General features: G+C 52.6%; 1 long non-coding RNA gene across 1 annotated transcript; it reads right to left on the reverse strand.

Annotated features, from left to right (window-relative positions):
• Positions 1-475: 475 nt before the first annotated feature.
• LOC115894379 lies at positions 476-5,732 on the reverse strand. The gene is made up of 3 exons (XR_004054510.1): positions 5,661-5,732; positions 1,902-2,108; positions 476-725 (listed from the first exon to the last, which is right to left on the reverse strand). It is a non-coding gene; the product is annotated as an uncharacterized LOC115894379 (long non-coding RNA).
• Between the last annotated feature and the right edge of the window lie 10,221 nt (positions 5,733-15,953).

The following is a 15,953-nucleotide window of genomic DNA, read 5'->3' on the forward strand; positions in this document are numbered from 1 at the left end:
ACGTGATCACACCACTGCCCTCCAGCTTGGGCAACAGAGAAAGACCCTGACTTGGGGGAAATAAAAAAAAAAAAGCACCCCAGCCATTATGTTTGATAAATCTTGTTATTACTATCACTGATTTTCTGCAACTAGCCAAAGAATTCCTTGTCTACCTAACCAGGATGATTTTCACATTGTTCTTTCATTAATTTGATACTTACTTTCTGGGCACCTGTTGTGAGTGGGAAGCTTTTCCGTCCTCAAGGAATATACAACCCAAGTAGGAACAGTGAGACATTACCTTAAAGAACGACAACATGGTGCAGGGGCAGGGATGTGTGTTGAACCTGCAATGTTCCTGTATCAGTTAGGATTAGATCTGGCTACAAACAAACTGAAAAGCCAACAGGATGGTGTTTTAAACAGGGTGAGAGTTTATTTTCTTCTCCTGTAAACAAACTCAAGAGGTAAGCAGTCACAGGCTGGTGTCGTGGCTCAACCCTCGTTAAGGGTCCAGACTGTCCTCAACACGTGGCTTCTGCTCCAGGACACAGTGTGGCACTTGAGCTCCAGCCTTGCCATCCTCATCTTCATCCTCATCATCGTCTTCGTTCCAGTCACACTTGTAGAGCTTGTGCCAGGAACCCTTCTGCTCACTCTTCAAATATGAATTCATGTAATCCTCACAGAATATCTATTATTATGTAGATTTTCTTTTTATTCACATTTTACTGCAAAGGAAACTGGCACAAAAGGGTCAGGTAACTTGTTCAAAGTCACTCAACTCATAGGTGGCAGGACTAGGATTTGAACTCTGCCAGCCTGGCTCCAGAGTCCAGCTAGCCAGAGGAAGCAAAGAAGGGCATTCTCCTCCCTTAATGTCGCTTTGGCCAGAACCTAATCACATGCCCCTGCCAATCGCCAGGAAGGCTGGGAAATGCAATCTTTATTTAGGACAGCAAAAACCCGGGGGTTCTATTACTGAGAAAGACGGGGAAATAGATCCTGGGGACCAATTTGTAGTCTCTGGCATAGACTCCTCTTAATAAACCCTTTCACCCAAAGAGAGACACCCTCAGCAATCATTCTGTATAACATGACTCCTCCCTTTGCCCCTGTCCCTAGAGAGGCTGGTCAGGGCTGAACTGGGATGAAGGAGGAGATTCCATCTGTCCGTGTCACACTGTGGCATGTACCCTTGACTACCACAAACAGCGGATTCCAGCCAAGTCTGCAAGGCCACAGACTACAGAGAGAATGATTAAATGAATGTTCAGAGAGAGAACCCTACCCAAGCAGTATTTCCAGATACCAGTGCCAGGGTTTCCTGAGGTGCTGTGCATTCCTGCCCCTAGGCGCTGTAAGCCCCACTGTATGCTGATGATAAGAATCCCCTTGTTTGGGCTGGGCATGGTGGCTCATGCCTCTAATCCCAGCACTTTGGAAAGCCAAGGTGGGAGGATCGCTTGAGACTAGCCTAGGCAAGATAGACCCTGTCTCTAAAAGAAAAAAAAAAAATCCCTTTGTTTGATCCAACGGGTTTTGGACAATTGTCCAATTGCCATCAAAGAATCTTAACTTCACAACCAGGCAGATATGGTACAGATTGCTACTGGTGTCAAGGAAAATGCTTGAGGTATGGAGGAAAGAGAGAGATTGATGTGGCCCAGAGGAAACTTTAGAAGAGTCAGCAGAGGCTTCACAGTCTGGGGTATTATAGCTGACATACAGTGCTGACCACAAGCCGGATGCTGTGTCAAGTGCTTTACACGCAGCCTCACTTAATCTTCACAATATCCAGTGAAGCAGGTGCTACTACTATTGTCTTCCTTTTACAGATGAGTAAACCTGGGCACAGAAAGGTTACAAAACTTTCTCAAAAGGTCAAACTCTAGAGGAAATAGAGCTGGGTCTTGTACCTGGTCAATCTGGTTGTAGATTCCATCCTCTTAACCACCATCTGGGTTTGAGCATTTGGTGTCTGGGTCTTGAACGAAGGGTAGGAATGTGATGGGCAGAGACAAGACTGTCCATGCCAAGCAGGAGGCGTGAGAAAGCCACACCATGTAGTCAGTAAGCACAAGGCTGACTTTGTGGGGCTGGGGATGCCATTGAATCTGGAACAGCTGCAACACAGGTTCACAGGAGCAAGAGGGGGTCACCATGCTGGAGAGCAAGGTTGGGAGCTGATTCAAGAAGGGGACTGTGAATCTGTATAACAAGTTTGGGCCTTACTTAGGAGGCAATGGGGAGCCCTCAAGGGTTTTGGGGGTTTTTTTTGTTGTTTTTTTGTTTGTTTGTTTGTTTATTGATACAGTCTCGCTCTGTCACCCAGGCTGGAGTGCAGTGGTGCAATCTTGGCTCACTGCAACCTCTGCCTCCCGGGTTCAAGCGATTCTCCTGCCTCAGCCTCCCAAGTAGCTGGGATTACAGGTGCCCACCACCACACTTGGCTATTTTTTTATATTTTTAGTAGAGACAGGGTTTCACCATGTTTGCCAGGCTGGTCTCGAACTCCTGACCTCAGTTGATCCACCCACCTCAGCCTCCCACAGTGCTGGGATTACAGGCGGGAGCCACCACGCCCAGCCAAGGGTTTTAAGTTGGGAAGAAACACACTCTGGGCCTGGCTTCGGATGATCACTCAGGACGTTGAGTTACACTTCAGGAAGGGACAGACAATCAGGAGGCTCTTGCAATAAATGATTCCAGACTTGGGATTTCAAGGAGGATGGAGATGGGGCCTCTAGGGGTAGAGACGCAGGACTCGGGGCTTACTAGGAGACTAGGGAGAAGGAGGAGCTGAAGGCAATTCCAGAGAGGTTCTGGACCTGTTGGTGGGGTGGGAGTGGGGGCATCAGGAGAAGATGAGTTTTGGTTGGACGGCAAGATTTTGAGGTGCCTGTGAGACACCTTGGTGAAGAATCTTAGAAATATGGGAAAGAATTCAGGACTTAAGAGACAGACGCAGCTCTGAAGTCACAGACATAGTGTGACCCTTGAGGCTGCGGCCACAAATGACACCCGCAGGAGAGGGACCCTTGACCAGATGTGGTGGGAGCAACAGAACCAGCAGCCAGAAGACAGGAAACAGCCTGCTTGGTGGTCCAAGGATCATCAAGAGCATGCATGGCTTGGAAGACCAGAGCAGGCTTTCAAGGAGGAAGGCAGGACCCTCGGTGCCAAGCATGGTGGGGGAGGAGGGCGGGAGGTGGGCCAGGACTGTGACCTCTGTTGGGGGCCAGGCCCTGTTAGAGCTCCCATAACCTTCCTGTTGCCCTGGTCAAGGCTACAGCGCTGGGGAACTGCAGATTCGAATAGTTGAGATTTATAGTGGAAAATGGCCCCAGGGACGGGGGCAATTTGCTGCTCACAAACAGATTCCAACTTGTCCATTAAAGTGCCTCATTCCAGTCCCAACACCAGGCTCGTTCACACCTCGGGTGAGGAGTCAGGCCTGCCCTGATGATTAGCACATGGGCCCCACTCCGTGGGGAGTGGCCTTCCCTCCTCAAGGAAGCCACTGCAGCCTTCAGAGGCAGGGTCACGCTGTCCGCAATGCCTCCAGAGACAGGCAAGGCCCGGCGACAGTCTGTCTGCCCCAGCCTGCCCTGGACTCCATGAGGCAGGCGCCATCCCCCCTGGAGCGAGTCATGCGGAGCTGGGTAATAGAGGGCAAGAAGGCTTTGCTGTCCAGCCCCAGCCCTGCCACTTAAGAACCGCGTGACCTTAAGCAAGCCCCTTGGCCTGAAATTGTTTCCTCTTCTGTAGAGGGGGACAATAATTCTGACCTGGGGAGAGTGTTATGACAGTTACATGAAACACGTGTGTGAAGCATTAAGCTCTGTGCCTGGGGTGTGGCACTCACTCAATAAACCAGAGTGATGGTTGTTACTGACTGTCCCTGAAGTCTGGCCTCTTCTCCAAAGCCTGAGGGGCCCACGGGATTCTGCTGAGGAGCAGGTCACAGGACAAGACTTCCGAAAGAGCCAGTTGCCTCTCTCCTCTTCTAGCCTCTCTTTACCCTTCCCTCCTCTTTCTTGGAGAGGGATGGGCCCAGAGAGTCCTCGGCTCTCTGTCCCTCCTTCCCCTCCTCCCAGCCAAGCCGCAGCAGGAGAGTCCCCCTCATTCCTTAAGGACCCCAGCCAGGAACTTGGAAAACCTTCCCAAGGTCTCCAGGAAATGGGGCAGGGTGAGGACCCATCCTGGGGAAAAGCTCCTGCTCCACTCAGAACCTCCAGGCTGCCCCAGGCAGGGGTAGGGTGGGACCAGTAGACCAGGGAGGGAAAAGCAGAGGAGGACAGGGATGTGCTGTCACCTCCCTGAGCCACTGGCCTAGGGGCTGATGGGCAACCCACAGGATCCTCCCAGGTGTTTGTTGTGTAATCCTGTTTCTGATCCCCTCTCCCTCACCATGTCATATTTAGGCGTCTGTATAAATGTGGAAGCAATTGACTAATTTTGAAGCAATGCAGAATTCTTCACACTCTTGCTTAATTTTCACCTCCCTGGGCTGCTGACCCCCAACGCCCTCAGCTCAGCCCCAGGCTGCCCTCCTCATCTAACAGCGCTAACAGCACTGCAGTGATTTTATTTGCTGCTGCTTCTTCCTTTTAAAATTGGGTCTGGAGCCAGGAGGGAGAAACAGAGTGGGGATCTGACTGTGCCCCTTGGGGCTCCCTCCCTCTGCCTTCTTTGCTGGAATCTGCAGAAGAGTGTGCACGGAGCAGCTGGGGAAGGCACATCCCAGTGGAAGACATCACCCTCTTGCCTCCCAGGCCCTCAGCTCTGTCCCCAGTGTGAGGGGGGCACCAGGGGTGGAAGATGTGCCCCAAGGTAGCAGCTGAGGCAGATAGAGTACAGATGTGTTCCAGTGCCCCATCTCCTGCCGTCTCCTGCAGTTACACACACACACACACACACACACACACACACACACACACGCTCTGTGACAAGCGTCATTAGCCTAGATAGTGACTGCCAAAATCACTCATCAGCCACAACTGAGATCCAGGTGGGGCATGAGAGGAGGGGTGTGAGGGGTGGAGCTTGTGATTGGCAGCAGACTCAGTTCCTGCCTAAGAAGGTGTTTTGTTTTTGTTTTCAGATAGGGTCTCGCACTGTCGCCAAGGCTGGAATGCAGTGGTGTGATCTCGCTCACTGCAGCCTCCATCTCCTGGGTTCAAGCAATTCTTGTGCCTTAACCTCCCATATAGCTGGGACTACAGGTGTGCGCCACCACACCCAGCTAATTTTGTATTTTTAGTAGACACAGGGTTTCACCATGTTGACCAGGCTAGTCTCGAACTCCTGACCTCACGTGATATGCCTGCCTCAGCCTCCCAAAGTGTTGGGATTACAGGTGTGAACCACCATGTTCAGCCTAAGAAGTTTTTATAGTGTGCAACTAGGGAGACAAGATTGGCAGATGAGAGTCATTTAGAAACAGCATAAGATGTAGGATTTTCAAATCTGAGGTTCTGAACAGACACTGGGGTTTACTTGAGGGTGGAGGGTAGGAGGCGGGAGAGGAGCAGAAAAGATAAATATTGGGTACTGGGCTTAATACCTGGGTGATGAAATAATCTGTACAACAAACCCCCGTGACACGAGTTCACCTACGTAAAAACCTTCACATGTACCCCCAAACCTAAAATAAAAGTTGTAAAAAAACAAACCTGAGGTTCTGGAAACAAGTCCTGTTGATGTTCACAGGGACACAGATGGAAGCTCCGAAAGGTCTGAGAGCCGGGTAGGCCTGTTTGCTGTCTGTGGGGGGCAGGGAGCACAGCCCAAACAGGGAGGCAGAGTGGCCGTTCCCCAAGTGGCAGTCATGAGACTATGTCTCAACACAGTGGCTAAGTGTGACCAGCTGTGGCCCGAGTGGGCCAGCTCCTTTCAGCGCTACTTGGGGGTTGGTGTTGGGGGAGGCTGTGGTTTGGGTTTTGTTTTTCCTATGAGCACCGCTGGCCACCAAGAACAAAGCTGAAGCAACCCCACCCTCGTCTGACCCCACAGCTCTTTATCTGCCTCTCCAGCTCCAGTTTCTTCTCTAGTTATTTCTAAGCTTGTCCTTTTCTCTCACCAGGCAGGGGCCCCTCTCTGAGTCCACTATGGCCCTCATGTTGCTGAAGTGACTGAGCCGGTGTATACCGTATAGCAAATTCTCAGAACGGATCTTTGCAACTCCTGGTGTTTGTTCTGATTGCTTTGATTGGGAGTTCTGGAGAGTGGAGTGGCACCAAGCTGTTGGCTTTTGTTCTCTGGCCTCGATCATAATCCTCAGTGGGGATCCGAGGCCCTGGGGCCTCAAGCCCCATTCCTAGTATGGGAGAAGCTTAAACTTCAAGGAGGGTTGTAAGCAAACATCTCACTTGTCTACCCTCAAACCTCTCATGGAGGTAGAGGCCCAGAACCCTAGAGGGATGGGGGCTGAAAAGGGATGGGGACAGAAAGGAGATGGTGCCAGAACCAAGGACCCCCCTGGGGTGCTGGAATGGGGAGTAGGTGATGTGAACTCACCCATTTCTTGGCTGGAGGGAGGAGGGTAGATCATTGGAGACAAGATCTGCAATAGGGGAAGGTGGTCTGGCAGATACTGAATTTTATGGTCAATTGCAGAAGAAGCCTCACCTCAAGGGACCCCAGAGGCCTTAGGTGTTTAAAGAGCTTGGGGACCCCCAACGCCCCCCTTTCCATCTGCATCATCAACACAAACAGCAACCAAAGGCTTGCTCCTGACACACTTAACCGACCTCTCCAGGGTGGAGGCCAGAGCCACTGGAACCATTCCCAGACCCACCCTGGCCAGTGTGGCCCCATACCACAAGCCTGCCAGGGCATGGGAGGAAACCAAGAACGTGCCACCCAAGATAAAGGTTTCCGTCTGATTTTGTGGTTCAGCTGAAGCCATGTTCTTAATTGTCCAAATAAACAGTTTTCAGCCTGGAGGCCAGGACACGCCAAAACATGCCACTTCCTTTTCCAGCACCAACTCAGTGCTACCAGTACTAACTCGTCTTCTGAGCACTAAGGAGTGCCCAGTGGGCCATGGCAGCCTATAAGAAGGGCTGACTACCAGCTGTGTGACCCTGGGCTTAAGGCCATGAGGCAGGGCTGGGCAGTGACTCTTCACTAACCTGGGGGTGGGAGGCCTTTACTGTAGCTGCACCACTCACCCGCCAGTGACCTTGCTCGAGCTGCGTCTTCCCTGGGCCGTGGTTTCCACATCTGTAAAATCGGAGAAATGCACTAGGACAGTGGTTTTTAAGGTGTGGCCCCTTTAGCATCGGCATCATTTGAGAACTTGTTAGAAGTACAAATTCTAGGCTGGGGGTGGTGGTTCATACCTATCATCCCTACAATTTGGAAGGTCCAAGCAGGAGGAGCACTTGAGGCCAGGAGTTTGGGACCAGCCTGGGCAACAGAGCGAGACCTCATCTGTACAAGAAAAAGAAAAAAGTTTTTAAAACTTAGCTGGGTGTCGTGGTGCATACCTGTGGTGGTCCCATCCACTTGGGAGGCTGAGGTGGGAGGATCACTTGAACCCAAGAGTTCAAGGCTGCAGTGAGCTATGACTGTGCCACTGCACTCCAGCCTGGGTGACAGAGTGAAATCCCCATCTCTAAAATAAAATGAAACGAAATACAAATTCTCAGCTTCTCCTGTTTAATCAGAACCTCTCAGGCAGGGCCCAGAAATGGGTGTTTTTACAGGCCTTGATGCAAGCCAAAGTTAGGAAATCTATACATTTCTGTCCAGCAATGACTCATGAGAACTATTTAGTTCACAGGTGATATTGTACCCTTAAAAGAAGTATCAGCCCTTCCTTGAGAAAGTTTGACAGCTCAGCCCTGTCTTTGATTGCAGTCAGCTCTGACGTTAGCCTCAAGAGAGCTCTGGCCTTGGGCCTACTGTGCTCTGAAATCTGCCCTGAGCTCAGGACTCTGGTTTCTGGCCACGGCCTGGGATATAACAGCCTAGAGGAGCCAGTCCAGGCAGCCCCCCATGGCTATCACATGGTGGCAGAACGTGGCCTCGAGACAGATCGCCAGGAGGGCCCCACCATATTCCTGAGGAGCCAAAGAGCTGAAAGGAGGACTACACTGATTCCAAGGATTATAGGGGCTATTAAAAGAACCAAAGTATATTTTCTTTTACCAGCTTTCTCTAAAGAAAAAGAAAAATGCTCCAAGGAGAACATCCCCTGTATAGGATACCAGCGGTGAGTATATGATTCTCTGCAAGGAACTTTGAAATCCAAGCAAGACTGCTGGTCCCATGCAGAGAATTATGAGACATCCTCCCTCGCTTAGATCCAAATCTTGGATCTATCCACAGTGACATCCTCAGACATCTGAGTGTCCCAGCACGGTGGCTTGCCCTCAGCAACTGGTCATCAGTCCCTCGGTTTCTGGCAAACACCAGCTCGGAATTGGCGCAGGCCAGCTCACACACTGCAGACTCTGAGATTGCAGGGCAGGCCCAGCTCAGTGAGGCCGAGGCACCCAAGGACCCAGTGGGGACAGAGGGACGATGGGAATCTGGGGCAGGAGCAGACAGGCCTGGAACCATCATGGCTTATTGGGCTCCGCTCGGTCCCTCCAGCACAGGGTAGATTCAGCAGGGCTGCTCTTTGGTAGGGATGGGGAGGGTTTGGTAAAGCCAGCCCCTTGGTCCAAGCAGTGCCACCCTCCTCCCAGGGCCTGGACGCTTGAATCCTAGGGCTCATTTCCACTGAAACCCATTTCCCCCCAATTCCCGGGGCCTGAGTGAGGGAGTATGGGAGTTCCGAGCACTCAGGAAGAGGCGAGACTCGAGGAGTGAGACAAGGGGAGGGCCCAGCAAACACATCTGTCACCAGGAAAGAAGGGCTCACACCAAAACTCATTTCCACCTAAGAGCCTGTGGGTCTGTTTTGGGAGAGCTGACTAATCCTGTAATCCTGCCCACCAGGCAATTTTTCTGCCTGGCTTCCAAGTGGTAGTGGGAGAGAGCCTGGGGCCACTATCCTGCTGAGGAATGTATTCTCTTAAAGGGGAAAAACCACCTTCATTAGGTGTAGGTTTGTTCCACAGAGCCCTGGTTTAGAAGTTGTCAGCTGTTGTCCCTTGAGGGCGGTACCTGTGCCTGGCAGCGGCCACCCCCAGTGCAGGGGACAGGGAAGGGGCAGCGGCAGAGGCAGCCCTCCCTTCTCAGTGGGCAAAAGGACCACCATGCCACCTCTCTCCTGCCTCACTGCCCAGATCATAAGTTGGAAAGCAGCTGCTCAGCTCCCCACCAGGAAGCAGGTTACAAATGCAGAATCTCAGCCTCTGCTGACCTACTGCAAAGGAACCTGAATCTTCACAGGATCCCCAGGAAGCCCTGGCCTGGATGCTGTCTGTCCCTGGGCTGGGCCCTGTGGCTGCTCTGCCAGTTGAGCAATAGGAATGAGCACAGCCCCACTCTCCGGGAGATAGATGCCAGTCTTTTCATTCAGACCACTCAGATGAGAAGTGAGTGGCATCCGCAGCTTGTCCACATGCTCAGCATAGTGGAGAACCCTGTCCCGGGCAGAGACCCTCCAGGCAGCTGCCTGGCACCGGTGCAGACGCATGCTCACACATGCACACTCAAGAGCACGCACACACTTCCCCTGCCCCCCCAGTGACTTCCACTCACCAAGCCAGCAACACACACACAATGACAAATTAAGAGCAGAGTTCTTCCAAGGCACAAAGTCACCAAGTTCCAGGAAAGTGATGTGTAAGCTAGATCTATCCCTCTCCTCACATTGCCTCTGTTTGATATGGTCACTTCAGAGATGTGTTCACCCAGTGGGGTGGACGGGGAGGAGGCTGACATGAAAATATGTTTTTAAAATTACACTTAAGAAGAAAGGAATCCTGGCTGGGCATGGTGGCTCACACCTGTAATCCTAGCATTTTGGGAGGCCGAGGAGGGCGGATCACCTGAGGTCAGGAGTTCGAGACCAGCCTGGTCAACATGGTGAAACCTTGTCTCTACTAAAAATACAAAAAATTAGCCGGGTGTGGTGGTGGGTGCCTGTAATCCCAGCTACTCAGGAGACTGAGGCAGGAGAATCGCTTGAACCTGGGAGGTGGAGGTTGTAGTGAGCCAAGATCGCGCCACTGCACTCCAGCCTGGATGAGCGAGACTCCGTCTAAAAAAAAAAAAAGGAATCCTTTTCAGGTCATGTAGACAAAAGCAGACAATAGTCTCAACAATACCACTCAGGGAGCCTGGCTACGGGGAAACCCCACTGGTTCCCTCCCGTTCTGTATTTTCAGGTGAGAGTGGGAAAGGAGAAGGGGCTCTTAGGGTAATTTTCTTGGTGCACTGTTCTAGGCCAGCTTTCTCCTGTGAGTCTCTTGAGTGATCTTTAACACCTCACAGCTCATCTGCCCCCAGATCTCATGCAGCCCCTGAGCAGGACTGGACATCCAGATGGCAACAAACACATACTGTCTCTCTAAGAGAGTGGCCTGAGAGTTTGTTTACCGGGTTTGTTTGGGTCTCAGTGGGAGGAAAGGAAGAAGATACAAGTGGTTAGGACCCTAGAAAGAAAAAAGAAAAAGCCAGAATGCAGAGAAAGCAAGATGAGAAAAGCAAGTCCAGAGGGAGAATTTATTTTTGCAGCGAGGATTCCAGTACCCTGGGGACTGTTTCCACAGAGCAAGCTAACCACCAAATGCGTAGGTCAGGTCAGACACAATTCCCTGAGTGGGTCCAACAGCAGCTGCCCTGGGCTGTGCTGAAGGTTCCCTACAGAATTCAGGCAGAGCCAGCATTGGGTGGAGGCGGCTGGCACTGGAGGCTTCCTCCTGTCTTCCCCACAAGGAGGGGTTGGACTGATGTTGGAAGGAAGACAAGGTGAGGAGCAGCCTATCAGAGCCCAGTGACAAATCTGGCTTATAGGGACTGTGGGACAAAAGCTCTCAGCCTGGGCTCAGAGTAGGGGCTTCAGGGCACCCAGGAATCCTGCAATTGTTTGCTCTTTCATGGGGTGGGCCCTTGTGCACACAGATGAGGAGGATTCCTGGGAGGGAATCCACAGCTCTCACAGCTTCGCAAAGGGTGTCTGGGACCAGCAGGAAGAGTCCGGTTGAGGCCGGGCCTGAATCAAGCCCCCTGAGTGTGAGGTGGGCCACTGGGACCCTATGTTTTAGGTGTGCTGATGAATCTCTTTCTCCAAAAGCTGGGAGCCATTGTGGGTGATCAGGCAGAGAAGTAACACAAGGCAGAGCTGTCACTCCAGAGGCCGTGACTCGAGAGGCAAGGCCAGGAAAGAGAGAGGTTTGGGGGTGGCTTTGCACAGTCCAGAGCCCAAAGCGGGTGCTGTTGACACTGGGTGAGCTTGCAGTACAGAGAGCCCCAAAGGCTTTTCCCTAAGCTCCGATGAGGTTGTTCTTGATACCAAGCAAGCTCATCCACAAACAAGCCAGACACAGCACACACATGTGCTCACAACCATCCGTATACATGCGTGTACACACACCGCATTCCTTTTCCCTGCTCAGCCCACCCTGGAGAGCAGGGTCCACTGCAGAACTGGACCTGCCCATACTGGCTCTTTGAGGCTGTACCTCTGCCGGGAGGACAGTGGAGGGCAGCAGGTCATGCTGAGGACACTGTCTAGCTTGACCTGCGGCAGGCAGAGGCAAACCAGGCCCTTCTCAGGTGACAGCTGGGCCCCAGTGTTTTTGGAACTGGTTCCTGGGATATTCTTTTATGTCATATTCTGAGGATTTGAGGAACAGCCTGCAAAGGGGATTAGCCTATCCATGCTGCTCCAAGCTCCAGCAGCACAGGCTCCAGAGCATCCCCTATAGGTGGGATGAAGGAGGAGAGCAGCATGGGACAGTGATCAGGACTCCCCAGATTGCTGGACTGGGTATTAACACCTCTGTTGGCCTTCACACCTCCCACTTCTCTGGAGTAAGGTACCTCTGTCCCTACCATCACATATCACCAGAGGGGCTCCCCTACTTAGGGAAAAATTGCAATCTGTGAGATCAAACCCCATGCACCAGGAAACTGGCTGATTATACTTGTCTCAAAAAGTCAAAGTGAATTACAGCAGCCTGTATGCAAGTTAGCTTTCTCCTGGGGGAGCCAAGGACAGTTGTTAGACTTTGCACTTCTTGGGGCCTGGGCCACACACCCCGAGAGTGCCCCCTTTGGCACTGAGCAAGTACTTATATGTCAAGCACACAGGCTTGTGCAAAACAGCAAGGTAATATATGGTTGTTATGGTTGTTACGGACTGCATCCAAGACTCTGACCGGTTCTTCCTTTTTGAGGTCTCCATCCCAGCCAGGTCAGAGGGTAGAGTGGAGCTATCAGAAGCAGACAGGTGGGAAACCACCCAAAGGAGAAAGAGAGGAAGAAGGAACAACAATAAAACATTGATTGGTCAAATCAAAATCCCAACGGTCCCAGAAACCTCTCAACAGGGCCTAGCAGGGATTGAACCGAAGTGTCCATTTGCTTAAAACTGCCCGAGGCTCCCAGCTTTCAGGGTGCCCCTGTCAAGCCTCCGCTTGCTAAATAAGCCAGCCTTTGTGTGTGTGTGTCCAGGACGAGCAGAATGTGCTGGGGGAGGGGAGGAGGATCCGTTTGTCAAAATAGACCTCCTGAATGCTTTTAAGGGCCTGCAGTTGGATGAGTAAATATTTTCCCTTTCAGATGAAAGGTGCAATCATCGCCGTTTTTTAATTACTTTAATTAGAAAAGATTGCCTTAATCTTTTACTTATCTGTACTATTGTGGGAACTGCCAGAAAATGAAGTGCAGGGAAAACAGGTGGAGTTTGACCTTTGCTCTAAGCATCTTGAATTTCTTCTAGGCTGGTAATTAAGAAGAATCAGGGGAAGTTCCTTGCAGAATCTAAGAAACGCAAACACACACGGAATCATAGCTACAAAGGCACTCTCCCTTGTACTCCTGCTCTCACATGCACACACACACATGCACACTCTCATGCACATGTGTGCACATGAGTGGAAGGAAAACTGGACCCTGATATGGCAAACCAAAAAGTTCCAACTTTGAGGGCTGTGTTCCTGCTTCCAGCCCTGAGAGGTGGCTTAATGAGTTTCCCAGGGTGGCCTAAAATGATTAATTAAGCAGACAGCTCCCCACCCCCTCCCCAAACAACGGAAACCAAGTAACGGTCTGTTTAGGGAGGGAGCAGCAGGCCCCCCTCAACACACACACACACTCCAGGGGCGGTTGGGGACATGGTGTAAGAGCCAGGAGCCCCAGATAAGGGACGATAGCAACGGCCTGTAACGGCCATCAAGGCTCCCCCTGATTGGCAGGGCTGGGCCTAGGGAACGGCCTCCCTCTGCTCCTGGCCTCTGGCCTCCCTGTGTCTGGGCAGTGCCCACACTCAAGGGGACCCTTGGCAAAATGGTGAAGCAGGCATCATTGTCTCTGGCCTCCGTACCTCTCCAGGCACCCTACTTGTTCCCATTTCTACTATAGGCTCATTGTTGAGCACTGAGAGGGATTCTGGAGGCTGCTTGGGTGTCCAGGCCCACAGACATGGGCCACAAACATCAGGGAAAGAGGAAAAGAGAGTAGAGAGGGACCCTCTGGGGCTTCCAAAATCACCCATGTCGGGGCACCTGCTCTGTCTTTCCAGCTGTCAGGGCTCCCAGAGCCCAGCAGTGAACAGTCACTGTTAAACAAACAGGTTCTGAGCTGAGGCTTCCAGTGCTGAGGCTGCAGTGGTGAGCCGTGCTATAAAACCAGCACACAGGCCCCCGCCTGGGGATCCAGATTGGCTCTGAGGGAGTCCTGGAGTCCGGGCAATTCTTGCGCACAAGCAGGGCTGGTGCTTTGGGAGCTTCCTCCCAGGGTGTCTGTTTTTCAGGGACACCTCTGTTTTCTGCATCTGTAACCTGGACCAGCTGCTCCCCAGAACAGCCATAGATGTTTCCCTCAAAAGGTGCCCCGAGGATTCCACTGGGTGCTGAACCTGGGTCCTCTTCCACAGACAAGGGCATGCCTTCCTTCCAAGTCAGTCATGTCCGCTGGAGACAGACAAGGACAGGGACATAGATGGGATTTTGGCAGCTGTCCTGGGCCTTGTAAACAGGCCTGGTGAAGGGCACAGGGGCTCTGAAGCAGGCCCAGGCCCAGCCAGCCTGGAGGGGTGGGAGGAGGTGAAGGTGGGAGCAGGCGGGCGGGGCTGCCAACAGTGTTTGCAGTTCTAAAGCGCCCCAGGTGCTTGGGCTGGATTTCCAGCCTGGTGTTTACAGCCTCCGCAGCCACGCCACCGTCACGTCCTCCGCCTGTACACGTGCCTCTCTCGACAGATGCCCGTGTGCGCGTGTTCTGTCTGTGTGTCTGATCACACCTGTGGGTGTGGATCTCTCCCTGTCGTGCCTGGCCCTCTGAGAAAAATGACTCCGGCCTCCACTTCGTGTGAGCCTTTCCACCTCAAAACATTTGCTAAAATAAACCTGCTGAAAAAGCTTTAACAACGACTTTTTTTTTGTCCCTGGCATGGACACTAACACCAGCAGGTCTCCATGGTCAATTTAGGAAGCTTGGGAAAACATTGCTTGTAATTAAAAGTCTAGAAGGGCCTCAATTAAGGCAGTGTTTGCCCTGCCGGGCCCGTTCCCAAATCCCACTCGGCAGCATTCCTCTCTTGGCTGGAAGAGGTCTTTGATTTGAACCAAATGTTCAGCAGCCACACTGGACCGGGCCTTGGCACTGCTGCACGGCTAGCTGCTCAGGGCGCAGGCTGGCCGCTGCCCCAAGGCCTGCAACGGGAGACTTTGGGCTTTGTCCCCACCTGCTGACTTCCCAGCCTCTCTGTGATCCTGAGCTCCGACTTCTGGAGGGGCAGACCTCCCTGAGAGATGTGCGCACTGAGGCCAGCCCAGCACCCCTCACCGCTCAGGGTGGTAGAGCTCACACTAAGAATTAAAGGCCATAGGTCAGGTCTCACCAAGCATGAGGCAGCAGCAGTCAGTGCTGCAAGAAGGTGGGATTCAGGGTGCAGCAAGTGACACACCATTACCCCTTCTTACTCCACAGAGGCCACCTCCATCTGAGCAGAGGCCTGGCCTTAGCTACAGGAACTTCAGAGAGCTCCAGACAGGACCTGGCAGGGAGGGGTCGGGAAATAGCACGAGCCTCTGACCTCTTTAATCCCTAGAGATTAAAGATACGCAGCTCAGCTAACTGGGACCGGGCCCAGGGTGCCACGTTTGCCCCCCTCCTGCTGGTGAGGGTGAGGCAGCCAACGACACAAACAAGGGGGCAGAGGGCATTGCCTGCTCCCTGGAGCAAAGGCTCAGGCGCTCAACTGGGTGGGCAGGAAAGAGAAGTGCTGAGTCAGCTCGGGTGCACATGGCTTTTTCTTCCCAGGACAGGCACACACACACACACACCACCCGCTTGCACACACACTGGATTCACAACCATGCTTGCTGGCTTTCACAGATGTGTACCCATGTTCACAGGGTCCCCCCCCGCCCCCCCCCCCCACACTGTCTCTCTCTGAGTCCTCAGTACCCCAGGTCACAGTCACCCACACAAACTCACATTCCTCCACCAGCTTGCACTGACACCCATTCCCAGTCACAGCCCTGGCTACAACCGGACACGTAAACTCCATAACAAGGATTTGCAGGCCCCAGGCAGGACTCTGCAGTCTCCAGCAGCCCTGGCCCCTCTCAGTGAGGAAAGAGTCAGCACGAAGGCAGATGGTCCGGAGGGTGCTGCCGGGACCAGACCCTGAACCCTGGGGGAGTGGGGTGGAGAGTGCGGGGACATCTCAGGAGGGCAGCCGAGGTGTCCATCCCCGCCGGCCTCACCCCTGCAGCAGGGGAATGGCAAGGGAAGGGTTACAGGCTAACTAGAAAAAACAATTACTAACGGGAAAGGCAGCACATTCCAGCCCTGCTTAGCAGAGCCGCCAGGGCCGTGGGTGGTTCTTGGATTATGCA

This window comes from Rhinopithecus roxellana, chromosome 17, assembly GCF_007565055.1.
Source record: "Rhinopithecus roxellana isolate Shanxi Qingling chromosome 17, ASM756505v1, whole genome shotgun sequence".
Taxonomy (NCBI): Eukaryota; Metazoa; Chordata; class Mammalia; order Primates; family Cercopithecidae; genus Rhinopithecus; species Rhinopithecus roxellana.